At 39.7% G+C, this 21495-nt stretch overlaps 1 protein-coding gene across 6 annotated transcripts in view; it reads right to left on the bottom strand.

The window, feature by feature from the left end:
- The window catches only part of Ldlrad4 (low density lipoprotein receptor class A domain containing 4), a 402230-nt gene that overhangs the window by 196846 nt on the left and 183889 nt on the right, over window positions 1-21495 (bottom strand). The gene's annotated exons all lie outside the window — the stretch shown is intronic.

Genomic DNA, 21495 nt, shown 5'->3' with positions numbered 1-21495 from the left:
TTAAACACAGGATTCCTGGACAGTGTGTAAACCAACATTTGAAAGGTTAGATTAAAAAGAATTAACCTAGAAGGTAACACCCACGCACAGGAAATCAATGTGAGTCAATGCCCTGTATAGCTATCCTTATCTCAACCAGCAAAACCCCTTGTTCCTTCCTATTATTGCTTATACTCTCTCTACAACAAAATTAGAGATAAGGGCAAAATAGTTTCTGCTGGGTATTAAGGGGGGGAGCGGGAGGGGGTGGAGTGGGTGGTAAGGGAGGGGGTGGGGGCAGGGGGGAGAAATAAATCAAGCCTTGTATGCACATATGAATAATAAAAGAAAAAAAAAAAAGAAAATGGAATTCACATTAATAGGACTTTGAAACAAATTTGTAAATTTCATTGTTATCAACTTAAGAAATTAAGGATGAAGGAAATTACACAGTAATATACAATTGGTCATATAAACATCCATGTATATCTTACACTAAATATCATCTTTTATTCTGAATGTGAGTTTCTCCTAGGAGTACCCACAGCAGCTGGATGACTCACACAAGACATCCCATTTGGTAGGTGGCTAAGTAGAAAGAGCTTCAGGAAGAGTCCCAGGTCCCCCACTGACACTGACTATCACAGACTCTTCGGTCCTCCAATCCTTAGTTTCACTTCTCTAGAATACAGGCAGTAGGATGGCGTCAAATCCAAGGTCATTTCAATTCAACTCTAGTATTCTATTATTCAAATAGAACATCAACCACTGATGCCTCTTCCAACTATGCTAACCATGAGTGAGGCTGCACTGCATGAGACGGCTCGTTCTTGAGGGGCTCTGTGCAGTCTTCAGTGAGAATATGACTTACCTGTCATAGAGACAGAACTTAAGTCACAGTGTTCTTGTGAACCCATGAGAGGGATATTACAACCCTTCATTTGTTCACATTCTAAGTAAGTACAGAAACAGATAAGCAACTAGAACCCATGACCTCATTGAAAATAATGTGAACAAACCCTAGAAGCACACCTAGAAACTTGTGGCTGGCTGCACCATCCAGGTTAGGAAATTTGTGCACTGTTACTTGGCCACATGGTTACAGTCCTGCTAGTGCCAAACTCTGTCATTCCACAAGGTGAAAAGATGAAAATCCAGCTGCTTGAAATCACATTTATGAAGTGACTGTTTTTGAAATTAATGGAAAAAAAAGGATGTCAAGGGAAGAATTTATCTTCTTTTCAAAAAGAAATATTGGGCTTCAGATTAATGACAAATATGAAAAGGACATTAAAAAACAGGTACCTTCAGCATGTTGAAATGATGATTAGAAAAAAAAAAAACAGTATACTAACCTGAATTGAATCAAACTTTAACTGAAAATTGTTGTGATGTGAAAGGATCTGGGATTAAACCATCACATCCACGTCCATGTGGAACTCTAAACCAGTAGGGAAATGAAACTTTGTCCACACTGTACTCATTTCAACTTGTTTGGAGAGAGACACGTCTAGAGTAACAACATATTTTCAATGAAATGAATTATGTGACTATTCATTCATATCACCAATACCCAGCTCCTTCTATGTTATATGCTATATATTGAGACATGGAAACACAGATTCGAGGAACTGGCATGAGCCAGCATGGTGGCATGCCTGTAATCCCAGTACTCAGGATGCTAAAGTAGGGGAATCATAAGTTGGGAGGCCAGTATGGCTACTAGACCCTGAATTGTGGAGAGTGGAGTATGAGAAATCTATGAGGACTTGACATAAGCACAGCCTAGTCTGCATGCTGGGATTCGCACAGCCCCCAGCTGCAGAAAGGAGGGGAAAATGCAGCACAGCTGCTTTTTGTAAGATGTTTACGTCCAGAGAGTAGCAATCGCAGGTTCCCCCTGTTCCCGATAACTACAATGTCACTCCACCCTGAGAACTGCTGCTCTATTTCCATGTTTGCCGCTGTATATAACAAACTTGCTGGAGGTGGTGGAGGCTGTTGTGTGTCTCCACCTGATCCCAGCTTTTTTGCATATGTGTCTTTTGTTCTTTCTCAATCTCCTGTCACTCCCAGTTAGGTTCCTAGGATGACCTCACACAGGCCATGAGACTGAGTCATTTAAAAATGTGAATGGTAACTAATTCATCCACTAACTCCTTCCAAAGTCACATATTTTCCTTTTTATATCCTTTATATCTGGAGTGTTACTTGGGCTGTAACAGGTACTCATTGAATAACATATTTACTGAATAACTAAATAATGTAATCTGAGCCTCATAAGAACCCTGTAACACAAGACAACCTTCTTGGTAGATAACTAGTAGAAAAAGACTCAGGAAGAGTCCCAGGACCCCCACTTATGCTATCATGGCCTCTTCATTTCTCTAGGCCTTGGCTTCATCAATAGTACATACCATGATTCTAATTTTATACAAGTTTTCCCCACCCCACCATGCTGCCTCTCAGTTTCCAAATCTGCATTCATGAAAATTTAACACTCACCTTCATCAAGCATGCCCACACACATAACAAAAGTTCTCGAAGTAGCTAGTGTTCTTACGTAGGCATAACATTACTATGGAAAGGCTTATGTTTAGAAAACTCTTCCTTCTTAGGTAATGGGAATATAACATCAACCCATTAAATTTCAAATTCATGAAATCTAAGTCTTCTGAATGGCAAGTCATTAGCCCAACATCAAACTAAAGGTCTTCCATCACATACCCTAGAATCAAATTGACTGGACTGACACTGTGAATTTGTTAGCATCTTGCTGTAATACAGAAAACAGAAAATTGTTGTGACTGTCTTAAGTATTAAAGATGAATGCAAAAGCTGGAATGAAACTGTAGCACACAGTTAAACATCTATCCAAGTTGATAGAGGCAGGCTTCCAACTTGAAACTGGCTCAACTCATGAAGGCCACCTCCACCATTCCTTTGCTAGCAAAAGTCCCACATTCAGGTCCTCTCATAAGTAGGTTATTGTGATAATCCAAACAAATAAAAAATATTAAAAGAAAGGCTCTCAAATCAGCTGCACACTGGAACCACCTAAGCATCTCTCAACATTACTGATACCTGGGCCCCAGCAAAGCCACTGCACTTGTTAGATTGAGGCACAGCCTAGATAGCAAGGGTTTCTAGAGTGCCATGGAGTCAAGACTCAGAATCACTGCCCACTGAGAAGTCCATAACTCACTTATAGTAAGCCATCTCTTTAACTAATAGTATTTTATGGGAATGTTTAGTTGGTATTTGCTAATTTATAAAAAGGAAAACTAAAGAACAACCTTAAATGAGGCAAGTATTTGGGCAATTTCTGGATACAAGGCCCAGTCACTACAGCTCTGATTATTCAATGAGATATTTCAGAAATTTTGGAACCAATGCAGTTTTGACTCCTACAGTAAATTTTGACACATCAAAACCAGGAAATGTCCTCAATGGAATAAAACAAACCAAAGAAAGAAAAAAACTAATGAAAATGCTTTTTAAAAAATAACATTTTCCCACTCAAAACTTGTTGAATATTTCTGCCAATCTAGAAGGTAAAGGAAATTAAGGATTATTAAACATTAAACAGTTTGGTGACAGCATCATGGAGATTTCAGATGTACAATACTGAAATGGAACACAGAATGAACAATTCAGAAACCAGTATTTCCTTCAGAAATCACAGAGTTATTTAAATCATTTGTACTATTTACATAATTCCCATTCTTTAAAAATAGGACTTTTAAGTAAAAAAAAAGAGCATTTCCTTCTGTCATTATTCTCTATTTGATTTCTTATGAAAAACTGCTAGAATCCACTAGATTTTAGAATCGCTGCACATACTTCTAGTAATAATAGAGTTCTCTCCAAATATGGAGTCTTCTTTAGCTTCTCTACATTTCTTACATAAAGGTTCTGATGAATTTTTCATGATTTTAGATTCTCTTAGAGACTCACTCTTAATGCTGAGTAGGAGCTAGAGGCACACTGGTCCAATCCCCTCCTCTCACAAATGAGGAGAGTGTGCAAAAGGGAATACCTGACCTATTCAAAGTAGAACAGATTTCCTGTAATGAACATGAAACCCAAGACTTCCATCAAATGGAGAGAAAAACCTTTTTGTCCTGAATGACATTCTAATTATGTATAAACTAATACTAACCAGTGGGGGTATACCAAGTGAGAGAAGACAAAGGAAAAGAATAGTAAAAGTAGGAGAATTTCCTGATATCCTCCCCAAAAAAAGAATTTCAAGAGTCCTGAAACCAGAAAAGAAATGGAATATCCGCGCCTTTTCAGTGAGTTCCAAATTTGTATACAAAAAGCTGTATTTTTAAAAATCCTATAGCTCAGTAACTTAATAATATGAACATTCTAAACCCAACTTTAGATAAGACTTGAAGATAAATGTTCAATCTTGACTTCAGAAGAAAAAATCTGCCTCACAGGGACTACATTTACCCCACTCAGTAGAGTCAACATTCTATTAGTTAAAAGGCAACAAAAGTTGTTCCCAATTTTTCCTACACTCTTAAAGCCTTAGTTTTCACAGATACAATCTCAGTCACAAAATAAGGACCTATATACAGCATTACAGCTCAGCTGTAAAAATCAGCCTTTTTTGTGAATTGGCAAAGTAGTCTACGTTAGTTATTTCTGTTAAAATTCATATAGCAACACTGACTCATTTAGTTCACACTTCTACCCTTCACAAACCTGAAAACTGAGAGTGATTCTGGCTCCACCAATGCTGACATTAAAGTCTGTAACTTGCTCTCAGTAATGATGCCTTTTCAGTGTACTTACACTGTGAATAACAAGGAGGTCAAACTTAGCCATTAGAAAAGTATAAGTAAGGGTTTCTAAAATCAGTATGAATAATTTTATATAACTAATGTATGTTTATATTTCCTAGTATAAAAATTACAGCTATAATTTTATTGATTTATATATAAGTCTACATTGCTTATTCTCCTGAAAGATATAAAGTTTACTGTCATAAAAATAAAGTTCATGACGTCTGAGCTATGTGGTAGTGGGCAGGTAGCTTAGCAACTGAGTCTTCAGTTTCTCTTTTCTATAAAATAACTTAAAACAAATAATATATTTGATAATCTTCTAATAAAATGCCTAACAGAGTAAGTTATAAATAAATAAATAACTAAATAAAAATAAAGTTCAACAAACATGGAAAATAACAAGTAAAAGAAAACTCATAAACAAAGAACTTCAGGGCAAAGGGAAGAGAAAAACTGTGACAGAAGAGAGCACTAATTACTAGTTACTAAACTGAATTCTCAGTAAGCAAGCTACCTCAGCTGCAAGACAACCCTGGGCCTGGTCAGGAGTCCTTGCTGGCCCACAGCAGTTGACATTCCAATTGATCCCAGACTTTTTGGTTCGTATCTTAGATACCAATCAAAAAGGGAAAAGAGCTCTCATCGTCAGACTGTTGGAGTAGTCTCTACACAGGAAGCCAAGACAGAAGCACTCACAATGTGATGACTTGACTAATTCTGAAGAAATGAAAAGGTATTAATTTAGGGCAACTTTTCTTAGGTGTCAGCTTTTGCCAATATGTGAATGATATAAGAATCATATATCACACATTCTACCATGAAATTTTTCAACGTGAAGTGTGTTTGTTGAGTAGCTGGGAACAGATTGAATATGCAGTATGTTACAGACATTCATCTCTTCCTGGGACCCTGAAGGGGAAAGTGCAGAAGCTTCTCACACCTCACCAACATTTCATGGCCATCACAGTTCTGCCAGAAAGCAAAAATAAAGGCACTAGCATCACTAATGATGCTCTGACCTCACTCAAAGATGACACTGACATTCTTGATCATAAATCTGGAACAAGGAGGAATTTAATTGGAAGGTTTATATTCTGTATAATGAATTAAGTTACTCCACAAGCATTTAATAAAAGTCATATCTTAAGTGGTGCTACTGAAACCATGTTGTCCTTCAGAAAGATGAATATAATGTGCTAAAAGGATATTTGCCTGTATAATAAGATTAACATAGGAGAGCCTCCCATTGAAAATAGTAATAATTTTTAAAAACTCAATTCATTTTTTCATATGGCCAATAACTCCCATTAGGGTGCTGAAAAGATTATTTTAGTATGTCTCAAAATCTCTGAAAGCCATAAGTGAAAAATGCACAATGAGCTCTTAAAAGTCTGAAGCACTCTCAGGATTTAGACTTTGAGTCCTACAACCATCCTTTAGAGCAGCTTGAAAAACTTAACTTTCTACCAAAACACCATGAGTTATTTTAAAAGCATGTTAGGAAAAGGATATTAGGACTCAGAATGACAGATGACACCATTTCTTTTCCACATTTCAAACCAGTGAATTAATGGAATTGCTTCTGTAGTTACTGGAATATAAAATGTAAGGAGGTATTCTTATTAACTTTTTATGCAGAACAGTACACAGTACTATGTGGAAGTAGGTAAGAACTACCTTTAAAACTCTTTAAGGAACAAAAATGTGAAAATGTTTAAAAGTGTCTCATATACATCTGAGGTGGGTGGGATATGAGGACCACACTCAACTGGTAGGATCAACATACAGAGGCACAGGTTTTCGCTGAAGAAACCTAAGCCTCAAAGTGAGGACTGCAAGATTATAAGGCTTTCATTTATTCTCAGGCCCAGCAAACACGGGGCCACAAGGTTCTTTTCCCTCAAGTCAACTATTTATCCATTCATGCATGCATGCATGAGTCCAGCACTGTTCTGGGCAAGGAGTACAGCCACAGGCACCAAGGTAGAAGTAGATGGAACAGTGTCTTGAGACTCAGGAAACCAGCTTGTCTACATCTCTAAATATGTGGTTTATCCTCAGGCAAGAATCTTAATCTCTAGATTCCCTATTGGTAAAATGAAGTGCCTAGATTAAATCAGCAGTTTCTAATCCTTCCTCTGAACACCTGTGTGTTCTCAATGAGGCTTTAGGGCCTTCAGTAGAAGTGGGATGTGGTCAGGAAGGGAATCCTATCAGGTGTGCTCATATCTGTATACAGGCTAGGCTTCTCTCTTTCATTTGAAATATGCATCCCAGTTTAACAGTATGAAAGTCTTTTTATTTTTGTTTATTATTATTATTATTATTATTATTATTATTATTGGAGACAGGGTCTCGCTCTATGGCCAGGCTAGTCTCAAACTCACAAAGATCCTTCAGCCTGAGCATACTGAATGCTGAGCATACTGAATACAGGCATGACCACCACACTTGGCTCTTTTTTACATTCTTATACTCTAAAAGTTCTTTCAGTTTTTGTTGTTGTGGTGGTTAAGACGACGATGAAGATGATGTTTTTGTCATGCTGAGACTGAACCCAGGGCTTCATGCATGCTAAACATAGATAAACATACACTGTACCACTGAGCTATCCCTCGTCCCCTTTTCAGGTCGTATAACTCAAGGTTCTATATACTGTTAAGAGGGGAAATTTAAAGAAATCCTATTCTAGTCCATTAGTACTTCTGTTGCCTGCTCAATTATTCTAAAGATTATACAAATTATGGGTACTATTAAAGCGTGATCCCTGAATCCTAGACATTTTGACACATACATACCGCATCACTGCAGAGTCCATCGCATCAGCACACAAGCATGCTTGATAGCATGTTTCTCCATCTTCAAACATTGCTGCTGGTCCAAGGCCCCATTTCTCTGCTCCCATAGCTTAACACCAAAACCAAATTATCTTTGTTCTCCCTCTGATTTCTGATTCTCCCCTAAATAAATTTCATCACAGGGGCTTTGGCCCCCATCACTGCACCAAAACATCTTGTCCAGATCATCAATGAACTCAACGTTATTACCAGTGTGGTCACCAAAGGCCTCATCTTATTACACTTCAGCTAACCCAGCTGATCACACCCATGGCCACTCCTTCTTAGACCTCTTGACTTTGAAGTGCTAAGGCTCACCCTGGTCCTCTTATCTTTCCTCCATATGCCAATTCTCTGTGATCTTCACAGGTCACTGTCTCTAAGCCTCACACTTACATTAAATCTCTCTGCGTCTCCATATTCTTCCCATACCTGCTCAACATATCCATGTGAAACGTGCAACAGACATTCAACTTGCCATGTCCAAAAACATAAAGCTCGTTTCCCCACCCATATCCACTCTCAAATTAGCCTTGTCTGTCTTAGAAGCTTTATCTGGGATAAAGAGTCATTAGAGTCATCTTTAACTCTTTCCTTCCTCTTATATTCCAAAAAAAATTTTTTTTTAATTCTATTGACTCCACTATCCAAGTCCATCCGGAACCTGGATGCTTCTCACCATTTCACTACAATAACCCTCATCTAAGGTTCAATTATCTCTCACCTAGAAGGCTGATTTCAGAGGTCTCCTGACTAGTCTCTCACATTTTTCCCATGTCCTTCTACTGCAACCTAATCCCAAAATAGCAGTTAGAATGTTCCTGTGAAATGGAAACCAGTTCTCTCCTCTGCTAAAAACTCTCCTATGACTTTCGTTTAAAGTCCTTATAAAGGATGTGGCACAATCTCTTGAGCTGGACCCATCAACTCCCTGGTCTCCCCAATCCCCCCCTTTGTTACCTATGAGCCTCGATGCAGAGGCTCACCTGCATTTGCTGCTCCTCTACCTGAAGCACAGTCCCTGGATACCTGCTTACTAATTCCTTCACTTCCCTCAGACCTTGGCTTAAATGTCCCTAGACACCTGGCTCTTCCTTTCCTGTGGCATTTTTCTTCATAATTCTTACTTGCATCTAACTTTATATTTAAATAGATGCATAATGCTGCCTGTATTTTTTCCCCATTAGAAGGTAAATCACATAAAAGCAAGGATTTTTGTCTACTGAGCATGATGAATTCCCAGAGTCTGGAACGTGGCCTGGCATACATAATAAGAATTCAATAAATATTTGTAATAGATCAGTGAACAAAAGTAAAAGGTTGTTTGAAGGTCTTATAGGTGCCATAATTAACTACTGGTTAAGAAATTTTTCTTTATGAGCAAATGTCCTCAATAAAGTAAGATAAGAAGACAAAAAAAGAAATAAAGCAAAAATACATTATTAGCAAATCACAAAATATTTTTAAGGCAAGAATTACTTGGCCAAATACATCTCTTAATTACCTGTGGTCTTCATTTATTGAATCTTTCTTACTCTAATCCTCAATGTCATAAATATTTAGTCTTTTCCCATCTGTCCCCTCCCAGTCATCTGGCTTAATTCCTAAATCACAATGTTCTCTCTGGGCTCAGCACCCGTGTGTTTGGAGAGAAAACCCATTGTCTGGCTAAAGCACTGGACTACTTATCCAGGAAACAGTCAGCTCCTTCCCTTACAAGCAGCTTCCAGCACCCCAAGAACTGGGTGTGGGTACTGAGTTTTCCACCTGTCTCATTTCCTATTTCAACAAGAACATTCCAACTGTTCTCCTGGGACTAGACCAACTCAGAACCAGCAAATACGGCTGGCCTCTACCAATTCATAGTGTTACTATCCACAGCCTTGTCCTCAGCTGTTATTTTTACCTATTTGGGTAAAAACTATCTCACTATCTTGCCTCGACCCCCATAGTGGCTGCTTGGGGTCTTCTAACTGTTACCTACTCTTTATGAAATTTCCTTTCTTGAAAACTTCTACCTTCTACAAAATTTTTTTTACATTCTTAAAGTACTTTCAGTTTTTGTTGTTGTGGCAGTTGAAGATGATGATGATGATGATGTTTTGTCATGCTGGGATCGACAATAAATGGCTGTGTTCCCTGTATCCTTTGACCATCCCACATTGAAATGGTCACCTGGTCTTCTATCCTCCACACCCTGCCTCTGACAAGAGGGGCCTCAAACACCACCACCCCACACCTAGGATTAGTACACTGTTGCTGTAGCTGAGCCCAGATCAGCTGGACTGAGTCACAGTAGTGTCAATGACACCATACTGGGGAAACCCAGGAGAGTAACACTCCTCACCTCACAAGACCTTCCATTTCAAAATGGAAAACTCACATCTGTCCTCACTGCAGCCTAAATGCTTCTCTAATGCTAACCCCGTTCTATCTTGTTTTGTCCTTAATAAAGACAGTAGTAACTGGTTGTGTCTACCTTAAATTACTATTCATATTTCTGAATATGGTTACTGTGGTTACTCTTTAGCTTTCTCATATTGAACTCCAATTTGTCATACTTCACACACTGGAAGAAGTAAATGTATTAAAGGACACAGAGTCTTAATGACAGTTCACAGCCAATCTAGGGAGTTTTCTCAATTCAATGAATTCATAAGACAGCAATAATTGACATAAGCAAGACAAATGTACTAAAGAATCTGAGTCCAAAAGTACAGTGAGGTTCATAAAAAAATACAAACCAAAGTAACTTTTCTTTATATTCAAGTATAACAAAACATCTCCACCCTCTCCACCCCCATGCCCAGGACTATCTTCCCTGTTTTACTTATTCCTGTAGTACTTACCACCATTTACTAAATCACATAATTAACTTTTTGTTTTGTTTTGTTTACTGTCGCTAACCACTTGAATGCAAGTTTTCTTGAATGCAGAGAATTTTACCCCATGACTATGAAGCCTTCCCAACATGCCCCTCCTCACTCAGAATTAAGTATTGGTGCTCCTATGTTCCCATGGCAACCTGTGCATCTCTCTAATATAGTGCTGCTTGCCATGCTGTCATCATTTGTCTATTTGTCTGGCTTGCCCACTGGTAAGGCCTCTTGAGCCCAGAATACAATGTTATCTTTGCATCAACAGTGTCTAGTCAGTAGGTTATCAGTAATTGTTTCAATATAAAGTGAATCACAAGCACTAAAGGGAAGGAAAGAGAGAGGTTTGTGTGATTTGGGGTTGCATTATATTTCTTTCCCTTCTATTTGCTATCTTTGCTTTCGCCACGCAGACTTGCAAGCTAAAGAGAAAAATGTAAAAGAGCAGTACATACTCACAACAGTGTATTCATCTTGAGCTAAGAGGCCCAATTTTCTTTGTTAATTTAAGCTATTAAAGCTGTAAATCACCTGTAATCTCAGCTATGTAGGAGGCAGAAATAAGAGAATCATAGTATGAGGTCAGCCAATGCAAAAAAAATGTTAGCGAAACCGTATCTCAAAAAGAAAAACAAACTAGGTATGGTGGTGCAAATCTATAATACAGCTATGTGGGAAGTGGTCTGAGGATCTTTTTGCCAACGCAAAAAAAGTGCAATACACTATATGAAAAATAAACTAAAAAGGCAAAAAGCCTGGGGGCATATCTATAATCCTAGCTATGTGGGAGACAGAGATCAGAAGGATTTCAGTTCAAGGCCAGCCTGGGCAAACAGTTAGGAGGACCCCATCTCAATCACTAAAAGAAAGGCATGGTGGTACACATCTATCATCCCAGCTAGGTGGGGAATATAAATAGGAGGAATCACAGTCCGGGCTAGCCTGAGCATAAAAGTGAGACCTTATTCAAAAAAACATTAAGGAAAAAAAAAAAAGCCAGCAATGTGGCTCAAGTGGCAGAGCGCCTGCCTAGCAGTGCAAACCAGAGTTCAACCCCCAAGACTGCCAAAATAAATTTTTAAAGACCCAAGTCTATGTTGTACTATATTTTTGCCTCCTTCCCATTGCATGTCAAAACTAAGAACTGACAAAACGCTAAAAGAATATTTTTTATACTGTGTATATCTGTGAAAACTATACAGTAAACCAACTTATTTAGGGATTTATTACACATGATTTTGATCAAGTACAGTCAAAAAATAATAATACTTTTTTTAAAAAAGTATTTCTTTTTTTTTAAATCAAAAGAAATTTCAAAAACAAAAATTTTTAATTCCTGCTCACACATTATGCAGTTCTGTTAATGTGAAGAAGCTCTCAGTCAGTTCCGTGTAATTGTCAGTTGTATTTAAACTGTGTGGTCTGCTCAATGTTTCCCTGCCCTTAATTTTGAGAAAATCTGCCTCCCCAAAAAGCTAATGATGCCCTAAAACAAAGTAAACATTAAGGGGATCCTTTCAAGCCAAAAAGGGCATGTAATATGCTTAACTTTAAGTGATAAAGTGAAATTTTAGATCTTTTGCAAAGCAGCGTGTATCTAGCAGAAGTTGGTGGTAGTATGGGAAAAACGAATCAAACATTCACAGTATGAAATAAGACTTAGTTTTTGGTAATTAGTATTAATGTGTACAACAGTAATTTTGTGACAGTAATGTAGCCTATACATGTGGTTTCAAATTATGGAAGCTAAGATCTAATGCATGTATGTTAGAAATAAATCTTAGTAATTTTAGAGTACTGAACTCTATACATTCTGAATATTCATGGTTTTTTAATGGCAGTCTTCTTGGAACCACACACCTGCAGATAAGGGTCTACTGTACACAAGTTATACACACAAATTATAACATTTCAATGAACACAGGTTTCCTATGAAACAAAGGACATGTGAGAAGAAACCATATACACAGGACTTTCTACAACTCCGTAGGCACATGCACAGCAGAAGCCATCAAGCATTTCTGCAGGAAAATTAAAATGAGTCAGCAAGTAGCATGCAGGAGAAGTGAGTATGAACACTCATGGACACAGCCTGCTCGGTAGCAGCTGAAGTCACAGCTCAATAAGAAATTTAATAAATGGGGCTCTTCCTAAGTCTCCTTAAAATCAGAAACATTCTTCCCCTAGAAGCTAAAAGTTTTCAGAGTTCCATTTAGGCAGTGACTCACTATGATTACACCAATATTAATGAGACAAAACAGAGTGTCTGTGGGCACCAATAGTGTTACAGGCAATCACAGTCATTGCAGGTTTAATTATGTGCAGGTAGTGGAAACAGCTGGAATTAACGTGGAGCCTGCTACATGCTCCCAAACTGTGGTTAATGACTCCACAGCCACACTCCTTCTCAACATCACCTTTAACTTCAGGTTATTGAGAGTATGTGACAAAGGCTGAACTGCAAGTGGCTATAGCCAACAGTCTCCCACAGCAAATTAAAGGGGAAATTTGGATGTGGTATATTTAGATAGCTGCACCTGATAATACACTAAGTGCTCTTTTCATTCTAAAGGATAGTGCCTGGTTTACTGAGACAGAAGAAGAGAAAACAGATGTGTTGCACAAGGTAAGCCACAAATGATTGTCTTTTAATTTTTGTGGCAGTGTCTCTTTATTTGCAAGTAGCAATCAGAAAGGCCTTACTGGGCTACAGAGGGAGAATACTTCTATCTTAGAATTCAAAGCATTGAAGTTCGCCTTACCAGCTTTCTCCCTCACTACATGTGGTTTTCTCCCCTCAATTGAAGCTCTGACCTTCCACTGTGTGAGCTCCACATGACTGGTGCACTGGGTTACTTGTTCAATAATAGTAATACGTGGTATTATTCTGTTGTTTTCTTTTTTGGCAGTAATAGGATTTGAACTCAGGGCCTCACATTTGCTAGGCACCCACTCTACCACTTTAGCCACTCCACCAGCCCTAATACATGGTATTTTGATCAAAATTTAATTTACTGTAACTACTTAAAGTATTCCATCTTATGAATAAACCCCATTCTATTATCAAAAGATAAATGTTTGAGTAAAGGAACGATAAAAATAACAATGAATTATTTAAGAAATACATTTTGGAAAAGCACTGCTATTAATCCACTAACTTAGAGATAAATGGGTAATTTCTTAATTACAATAGAAATTAGCAGTATTTGCAAGAGCCCTCCACAGGCCAGGAAGCTGTACTCAGTCTATAATGGACACCAAAGTATGGGTCAGCCACTCAGCTGGAACTACTGGTTACTGTATTGCCTAGGTCCTATATTTACAAACAGTTCAAGCTGTTCACATATCATTAGCAGCACAAGTGGAGGTGTGCATCCCTATGGAAGCAGTTAGGTGTGTCTGTGCCCTGCAGTGTGCTTCCCTGTGTGAGTTGGGTCATGGGAAGGGCTGCATTTCTGCTTCCTCTGCAATGTCCACGGTATCTTTTAATTCTGCAAACAGTTGTTAGGAAAGCACCAGGACAAGCAGGGCAGGATTTCAACACATTTACCAAAAAGTAAAGAAGGCAGAGCCCAGAAGCAGCCAATGGCACCTTCTGAGTGAAAGTCATAAACTCCCATCCTCCATACTAGAGGCCTAGAGAGACTCTCAAAACCCTCAAGACCCTCCTTTACTGGAAAGAGGCTTGGGTTGATTAGGTGGAACAGACACTTGGGTGTGGGGAGCAGATTGTAAGAAACCTATGAGAACTTAACATAATAAGCACAGTTGTGCTCAATGATCTACAGGCTGAGTTTGGCATGGCCCCAGCCACAGAAGAGAGCGAGAGTGCAGATGCAGCTCAGCTACTTTTCCTAAGTTGTCTAAGTTCAGAGAAGTAGAAACACAGGTTTCTCTTGTTACAGTGTCACACCCCTCTCCAGGAACTGCTGGATATAAAACAGACTCGCTGAAGGAGGCACGAGGTTTTTTGATGGACAATGGATTGATTGGTTGGCGGCTTGCAAGGGGACTGCCACAGAATGACACTGGTGCTGCTGAGTTATGCTAGAGATGAGAGGAAACATGGGACAGTGCAAGTCTGAGGGCAAAGACTTTAGGAGAGATTAAAGGGAACATGGGACAGAGCAAGTTTAAGGAAAGAAACTTTAAACAATAGAAAAGAAGCAAGGTGTTAAAGAATTGTAAAGGAGTAAGGCCTTAAAGAATAGAGAAGAAAAGAAGCAACGAGGCTGTTGTGCATCTCCATCAGAGCGCCCAACACACCTGACTCCAACTTTCTGTATGTCTATCTTCTATCGTTTGTTCTTTCTGCATCTCCAGTTGCCCCCAGTTAGTTTCGGTAGGAACAGAGCGTGAAAAAGCTCGCTACACTTGGGCTTTCCCAAATGGGCAGCACTCACCCTGGGCACTCAGGTCTGAACTCCATGGCTTTGGACAAGTCGCAGCTTCCCTGTCCTTCAATTTTCCTATGAGACTAAAAGTCACTTTTCCAACATTACCCCCACAAAACATCGCACTGCCATTTACTTTTTCTTTCTTTTATTCATATGTGCATCCAATGTTTGGGTCATTTGTCTTTGTTTATCCCTATTGCTGTTTATTCAGTCATTTATCATTCAGTCAACAAATACTAATATGCCAGGATCTGTACAGAAGGTCTCTGCACATGACCGTAGATAAGGAAGCAGAGCTTAGGAAGCCTGGTCACCTGGGAAAGAGCTAAGAAATCATTGTTCACATGCTCATTCAAATGGTTTAATGGGTGCTCACCTAGCTGTGGCATGCAGGAAGGAGTGAAGGGACGGAAAGGGGCAAGAAAGGGGTCCCACAGTGATGGAGCAGCAGTATCTGCAGACTGAAGAGGTTGGGTCAAAGCCCAGGCTGGCTGACTAAACCCCACATACATTCCTGCCTAGTCCCTGGCTCCTACACATCCCAGGACACCAATGAGCTGGAAATAGAAATAAGTCAGAACATATGAAAGTACTCACACACAGGTCCAAAAATGCCCACATTCAGCAAGGATTTGTACCAGCAACTTAGATATTCCATCCTGCGTAGTTTTCCCCTCCCCTCCACAGAGACCAAAAAAAAAAAAAAAAAAGTTAGTCTGTTTTACCAAATCCAGGAGGATTTCTGCTCCTCTCAACAAACATCATTTATTTCACTCAGTAACCCAGGGATGTGCTTCCCTCTGTGTGATGTCATGAAGGACACTTAAAGGAACTTCTCCATCCCATCACTGCAGCTGTGTGGCTTATTGGATGAAGGCGTTTTACTGACAGAAGTGCCTACCAAGCTGCACTGGTGGGCACCTGGAACATCAGGTACTCAGGTGCCTTCCAGCACCAGTGAATGTAACTAGTTTTCTACCATGTCCAGCCCATTCTAAGGACAGTGTTCTGTGGCATTCATTACCCTCTGCAAAGCTCAAAGAGCAGTGAATCAGAACTCACCAGTGACCACTGCAGGCAACAACCTGTGCAAGGTTATTGCACCCTGAAGCCAAGGTTTTACTTTGGACATCTCTAGCCACATAAATATCAGGCTTAGTGCTGGGGCTCTGGAGTTTAAACCCTGATTCCACTACAACATAGAAGCTACTCTGGGTCATATACATAAGCCACAATTTTCTTATGTGTAAAATGACAGCAAATATCTCACGAGGCAGTGCAAGGAGGAAAGGTACCCAAAACACCCAGGATGTACCCTGGCAAAGGGAGGGTTTGGATAGGTACTGCTGTTAATAGTGTTGACATATTTTATGGGTGGTCATATTTTATTTTCTATGGTTATTGTCATTTCCTCCTATAAATCTCACCCTTATTGCTTACCTTAGAGTAAGGTATCAAGACAATAGCAATGATGTAGAGGGTGATATATTATACATCATAACACACAAAGTTTTTAACCCATAATCTATGGTTTATAGTTTTGATTCTTTCTTTCTTTGGTGGGACTGGGGTTTGAACCCAGTGCTTTCTGCTTGCAAAGCTCTACTGCTTGAGCCACACCTCCAGTCCATCAATACTTCCTTCCTCCCTTTCTCTCTCTCTCTCTCTCTCTCTCTCTCTCTCTCTCTCTCTCTTTTTCAGGGGATTAAACACAGGGCCTTGTGCTTGTTGGGCAGGCACTTTAGCACTTGAGCCATGCCCCCAATCTTCTTTTGCTTTAGTTATTTTTTAGATGGGGGTCTCACACTTTTTGCCCAGCATTGGTCTTGGACAGTGAGCCATCTCCACCTTCCGCATAGCTGGGATTACAGATATGTACCACCACACCTAGTATGTTTTATGAGATATGGTCTGAGTTTTTGTCTGGGCTGGGCTCAATCTCTGCCTCCTGAGTAACTGGAATTACAGACAGGTACTACCATGCCCAGCCTTGATCACTTATTTCTAATAAAGAAAACAGCCTCTGCCACTTTTGTCACTTTTATTCAACCTGCTAACAATGTCAAATGTGCTTTCATGAAGCTATCTTCAATTCAGGCCTGCATTCTTTGTCAAGAATTGAGATGTTAAAAAAGTTATTTACTCTGCTTGGCTGTATCCCAAATACTGCCTCTTTCAAAATGTTTCTTGACATTGTGGATGTCATTTTTTCCTTTATAAATCACTGACAGTAGTAGTCAGTTAACAAGGATAAACAGCTGTTTCTCTCTGCAGTGCATGCAGAACAATAAAAGACACTTCTTCCTTCGTTCCACCCAGACATCCAACTTACACAAAATGCATGCCTTTCAATGGTGTCTGTGTGTGGAGGCTTGTGTTAACAAGTAGGTAGGAGTGTGTCCAGTCTTCTCCTAGGTGGTAAGCCAAAATCACACAGCATGTTAGGGCTGGAAGAAACTCTATAAAGAGTTTATAAACCAATACCTCACTTCAAAATTGAGAACTTTCAGATTCAAGCAGAGAAAAACTATGATATGGTGGCCCTAGAGCCAAACTTCTAAGGTACAAATCCTAGTACAACCATTTAATACCTATGCGATCTTGGGCAAGTTACTTAATCTCTCTTTGTCACAGTTTGAATGTCTAGAAAGTACAAAGAATAGTAGTATCTATTCATTATGATATTTTAAGGATAAAATTACATAATTCATGTAAGGAATTTCAAAGACTCCCAGCTAAATTGGGGCCAAACCATGACCCAAAACTTTGGCTTCAGGATTTCCAAACTAACTGTTTTCCCATTTAGGTCATCATTTGTATTGAACAATTTTATGTACAATGACAAAATTAAACATCAATGAACATACATTTGTTCTGTATATATCTATGTAGAAGTCCTTGTCCCAAAAATCTATATGGATTCCCAAATGCCCAGATGCCATTATGGCATATAATGCTCCCAATTAAAATTCAGCACAGGCAGGCATGGTGGCTCACGACTGTAATCCTAGCTATTCAGGAGGCAGAGATCAGGAGGATCCTGGTTCAAAGGCAGCCCAGGCAAATAGTTCCATGAGACCCTATCTCGAAAAAAAACCTTCATAAAAAAGGGCTGGTGGAGTGGCTCAAGGTGTAGACCCTGAGTTCAAGCCCCAGTGCCACAAAAAAGAGCAAAGTATAATTGGAAATTTAAGGGACACCTTCAGACCCTTAACGATTCTATAAATACAGCCTTAGGGTTACTTGCAATGCGAATAAAATCTATTCCAACTGAAGTACTTATTGCAAGCTTCCATCAGTGTTGATAAAAAAATACATACAAAAGTCTTTTGCATCACAGAATTAAGCCACCACTGAATTCAATCATTTATTTCTTCATTTATACAAAATTTCTACTTTCTGTTTTTGAGCCCCTACTCCTCTACAGGAGACAAGGTGTGGCTGAAAGCTGCTTGAGAACGGAAAGCACGGGTGGCCAGCCCAGCACTCTGCACTCTGGAACAATGCCTGGCTTTTAGAAGGCTATCCATTAATATTTTGGAACGAATTTTGATTAAATAAATTAATGCTTCTGAAAATAAACTATTGGCTGGCATACAGTACCAGTAACCTAGAGTTCACAATGTTTGTTCATCAGCTATTGTTCAAACTTTAGCCCTAGCAAAGCAAAGATGATTGATGTATCTCAACATCTAATGTGCAAAAGTACAGGTTGTTGAACATATAAGCCTGGTGACGGTGCCTACAATGGAGTGAAGACCCAGACACCATGAGACATGAGTTTGAGATCTAAACACATAAAGGCACACCAGGACAGTGACAGGAGATGCTGTTTTTTAAGGGCCCATCAGGCAGAAAGAGAGATCTAGAAGAGATGTGGTTCAGGCCAGATTCATGGCTTAAACCTCTACATCTCAGAGGTGAGGCAGACAGGAGCACAGGTGTGAGGAAGATGGACCAGAGTAACCCCTGAAGGCCAGGGTACAGGCAAGGATGGCAATCCTGCATAACCTGGGAGCACCAAGGAGCTTGCCTCAAGCTGCAGGAATGTCTTCCAGCAGCTGGGCTGGGCTGACCTGAAAGAGAGAGTGACTGGGGAAGAGGACACAGCAAGAACTGGAACCAGCTTGTGAGGCCTCACACAGCTTGAGCTAAGGAGCAGCACAGTGCTCCTCAACATCTGGGGAGGCCAAGGCTCCAGAACTGTGCAAACTAGACAGGAGGCAGGACACAGAGCTTGGAAGACTGTGACTATCCAGGTCCTTTCTTCCTCAGTGGATGGGGTTAACCTCCAGTTCAGATCCATAAGCCAGTAATCATTAGGACCTGACAGAGTTTAAAATGCATACAAGAAAGGCAGACAAAAGGAAACACAATTTCCTCAGTTAATAAGTTAACTGAGCAAAAATGAATGCTGACATCTCCAGGCCATGGCTATAGGAGCATGCTCATGAAGTTTGAAGCAGATCAAACCATCAATCACTATTCTGTTTGAAAATAAATGTAGAGATGGGTTTAGACCATCACACCAAAGGGGAACAAATCATTTTTTCTTAACAACATGGAACTTCTACACAAAGCTTGTGAGTTATGGTGGGTCTACTTGAGAGACAAAAAATCAATTTATTCAAAAACATCTCTTAAAATACACTTTTTCTCTTTCAGATCTTGGCCTAGTCTATCCCTACTAAACTGAGATGTAAATTATAGAATCTCAAGCTACAAGCAACTCTCCATTTAGAATTGGCTTCCCTGGTTATTCTGATGTAACAATTCAGTGCAGAGGCAATATAGCTTAGATAATGCTGCAAGACTGATACACTGAAACATGGTTGCACTATTTGCTAACTGTGCAACCTTGAGCATGTCACTTAACCTCTCTGAACTTCAGTCCCTTGACTATAAAAAGATGACAGAAATATTGCTTACCTCATAAGGTTGTTATGAGGATTAATGGAAATATAATATAAATAGAAATTACTAAAAATAGTGCAGCACAGAGAGTACTATGTAAGTGTATGCTATGATTATTAAGATAACTTCTTTTATAACAAACTTGGTTTTCCCCTTCGGTAAGAGTTTTTTTAAAGGGATTAATCTCATATTGTTCATATCTTCCACCATAGCATCTAGCACAGCTTTCTTTTTTCTATTTGCTATAGCAAAGAACATTTTTGTAAATAAAATTTTGTTAAATAAATGAGTGAATGAATTGCTATATTGCTAGATGTGGGCACAAATGTTTTAAAGGGACCAGGATCATACTAAGAAACATGTCAGACATCTGAAACACGTCAGACATCTGAAATAGACACAGACCCTTCTGTGAGCCCTCATATAATTAAAGCAGTGGTTCTTTGATGAGGTCTGTTTTCATTACTTGTTTATCCAGCAGGGATGTGATAATGAACCCTGCTGCCTTCATGAGTGAAGAGAAAATGGACCCATGAGTGAAGGTGGAGCCACAAACCACTAAAAACAAAAGCAATTGTTAATGTTAGAAAAGGAAACTGGAAACAAAACCAGGATTTCAAAGGTGATGGCCCTGGGATAATCCCACTCACACAACTAGAAAGAACAGCAAGAGTTGAAGAGGCCTAGGGATGAGTGGCTCTGGCTGGTGAACACAGTGAACAGAGTGAACATTCTCATTTATAACCCCATGGGACGCATCACAGCAAACCCACAAAGGGTTCCTGGGCAGGATGGGCTCCCTATATCAATAGGACACTGAGGGTGATGATAGGCCATGGTTAGAACAGCCAGTGTGGCAGAGCCCAGAGCCACACCTGGAGATTTTATCTCCAGTCTCCAGTATTAGCTCTGCTGAAAGGGTTACATGGATTAAAATGCTTGGGACCTTGGTTTCCATACTTGGAAAAAAAAATTAAGTGACTAAACTAGAAGATTTTTGAAGATCTTTCTAGCATTAAAGTTAAGTTCATGCTACCCTAACATCAGCTTCCTAATTATGTCCTAGTGGACAGCTGTAACATCCCCTGCCTTGGTTCATGGCTTTACTTTCCAAGTTGCCACTCTCCTGCTCCTAGTTCTTCTCCTTTATCTTTCCTGGTACCCAGCAACTTCATCAGAACAAAGACTCAAATCCCCTACCAGCCCCATCCCTTTATAGAAGATCTGAATGACCCTCCCCTTAGCTGTATGACCTGCAGGCTACAGTCAATGTAGAGTCCAACAGCAAAGATGACCCACTATGGGGGTAAAGCACTATGGAGATAAAATCAGAAGCAAAACAGCCCTATCTACTCGACCTTCACTTCTAGAAGACTCCACTGAACCTGAAGTATAGCTTCAGGAAGGACTCACTGAGGGTGGTGAAAGAATGAAAACAGCTCCCCCACCACCAGGTAGCCAAACCTACCTACCCAGCCCTCTGACTGATGGGGCAGCAAACCAGGCACTGTGGCTCTGGTCTCCTAGCCTCAGTGTTAAGAGAACTAGAATCCTGCGGTTAGACAGATATAGCAGACAGCAAGGGTTTACAAGGCTCTGTCCTGGTGGAGGAGGTTTGCCCTTCTGGTAAACTGGAAGTGTCAGTCATCTTACAACTAATTCTAATACTATTTCAAAAGCAAGTCAGCTCCCC

Source organism: Castor canadensis, chromosome 4, assembly GCF_047511655.1.
Source record: "Castor canadensis chromosome 4, mCasCan1.hap1v2, whole genome shotgun sequence".
NCBI classification, from domain to species: Eukaryota; Metazoa; Chordata; class Mammalia; order Rodentia; family Castoridae; genus Castor; species Castor canadensis.
This window is presented reverse-complemented; position numbering and strand designations above follow the sequence as displayed.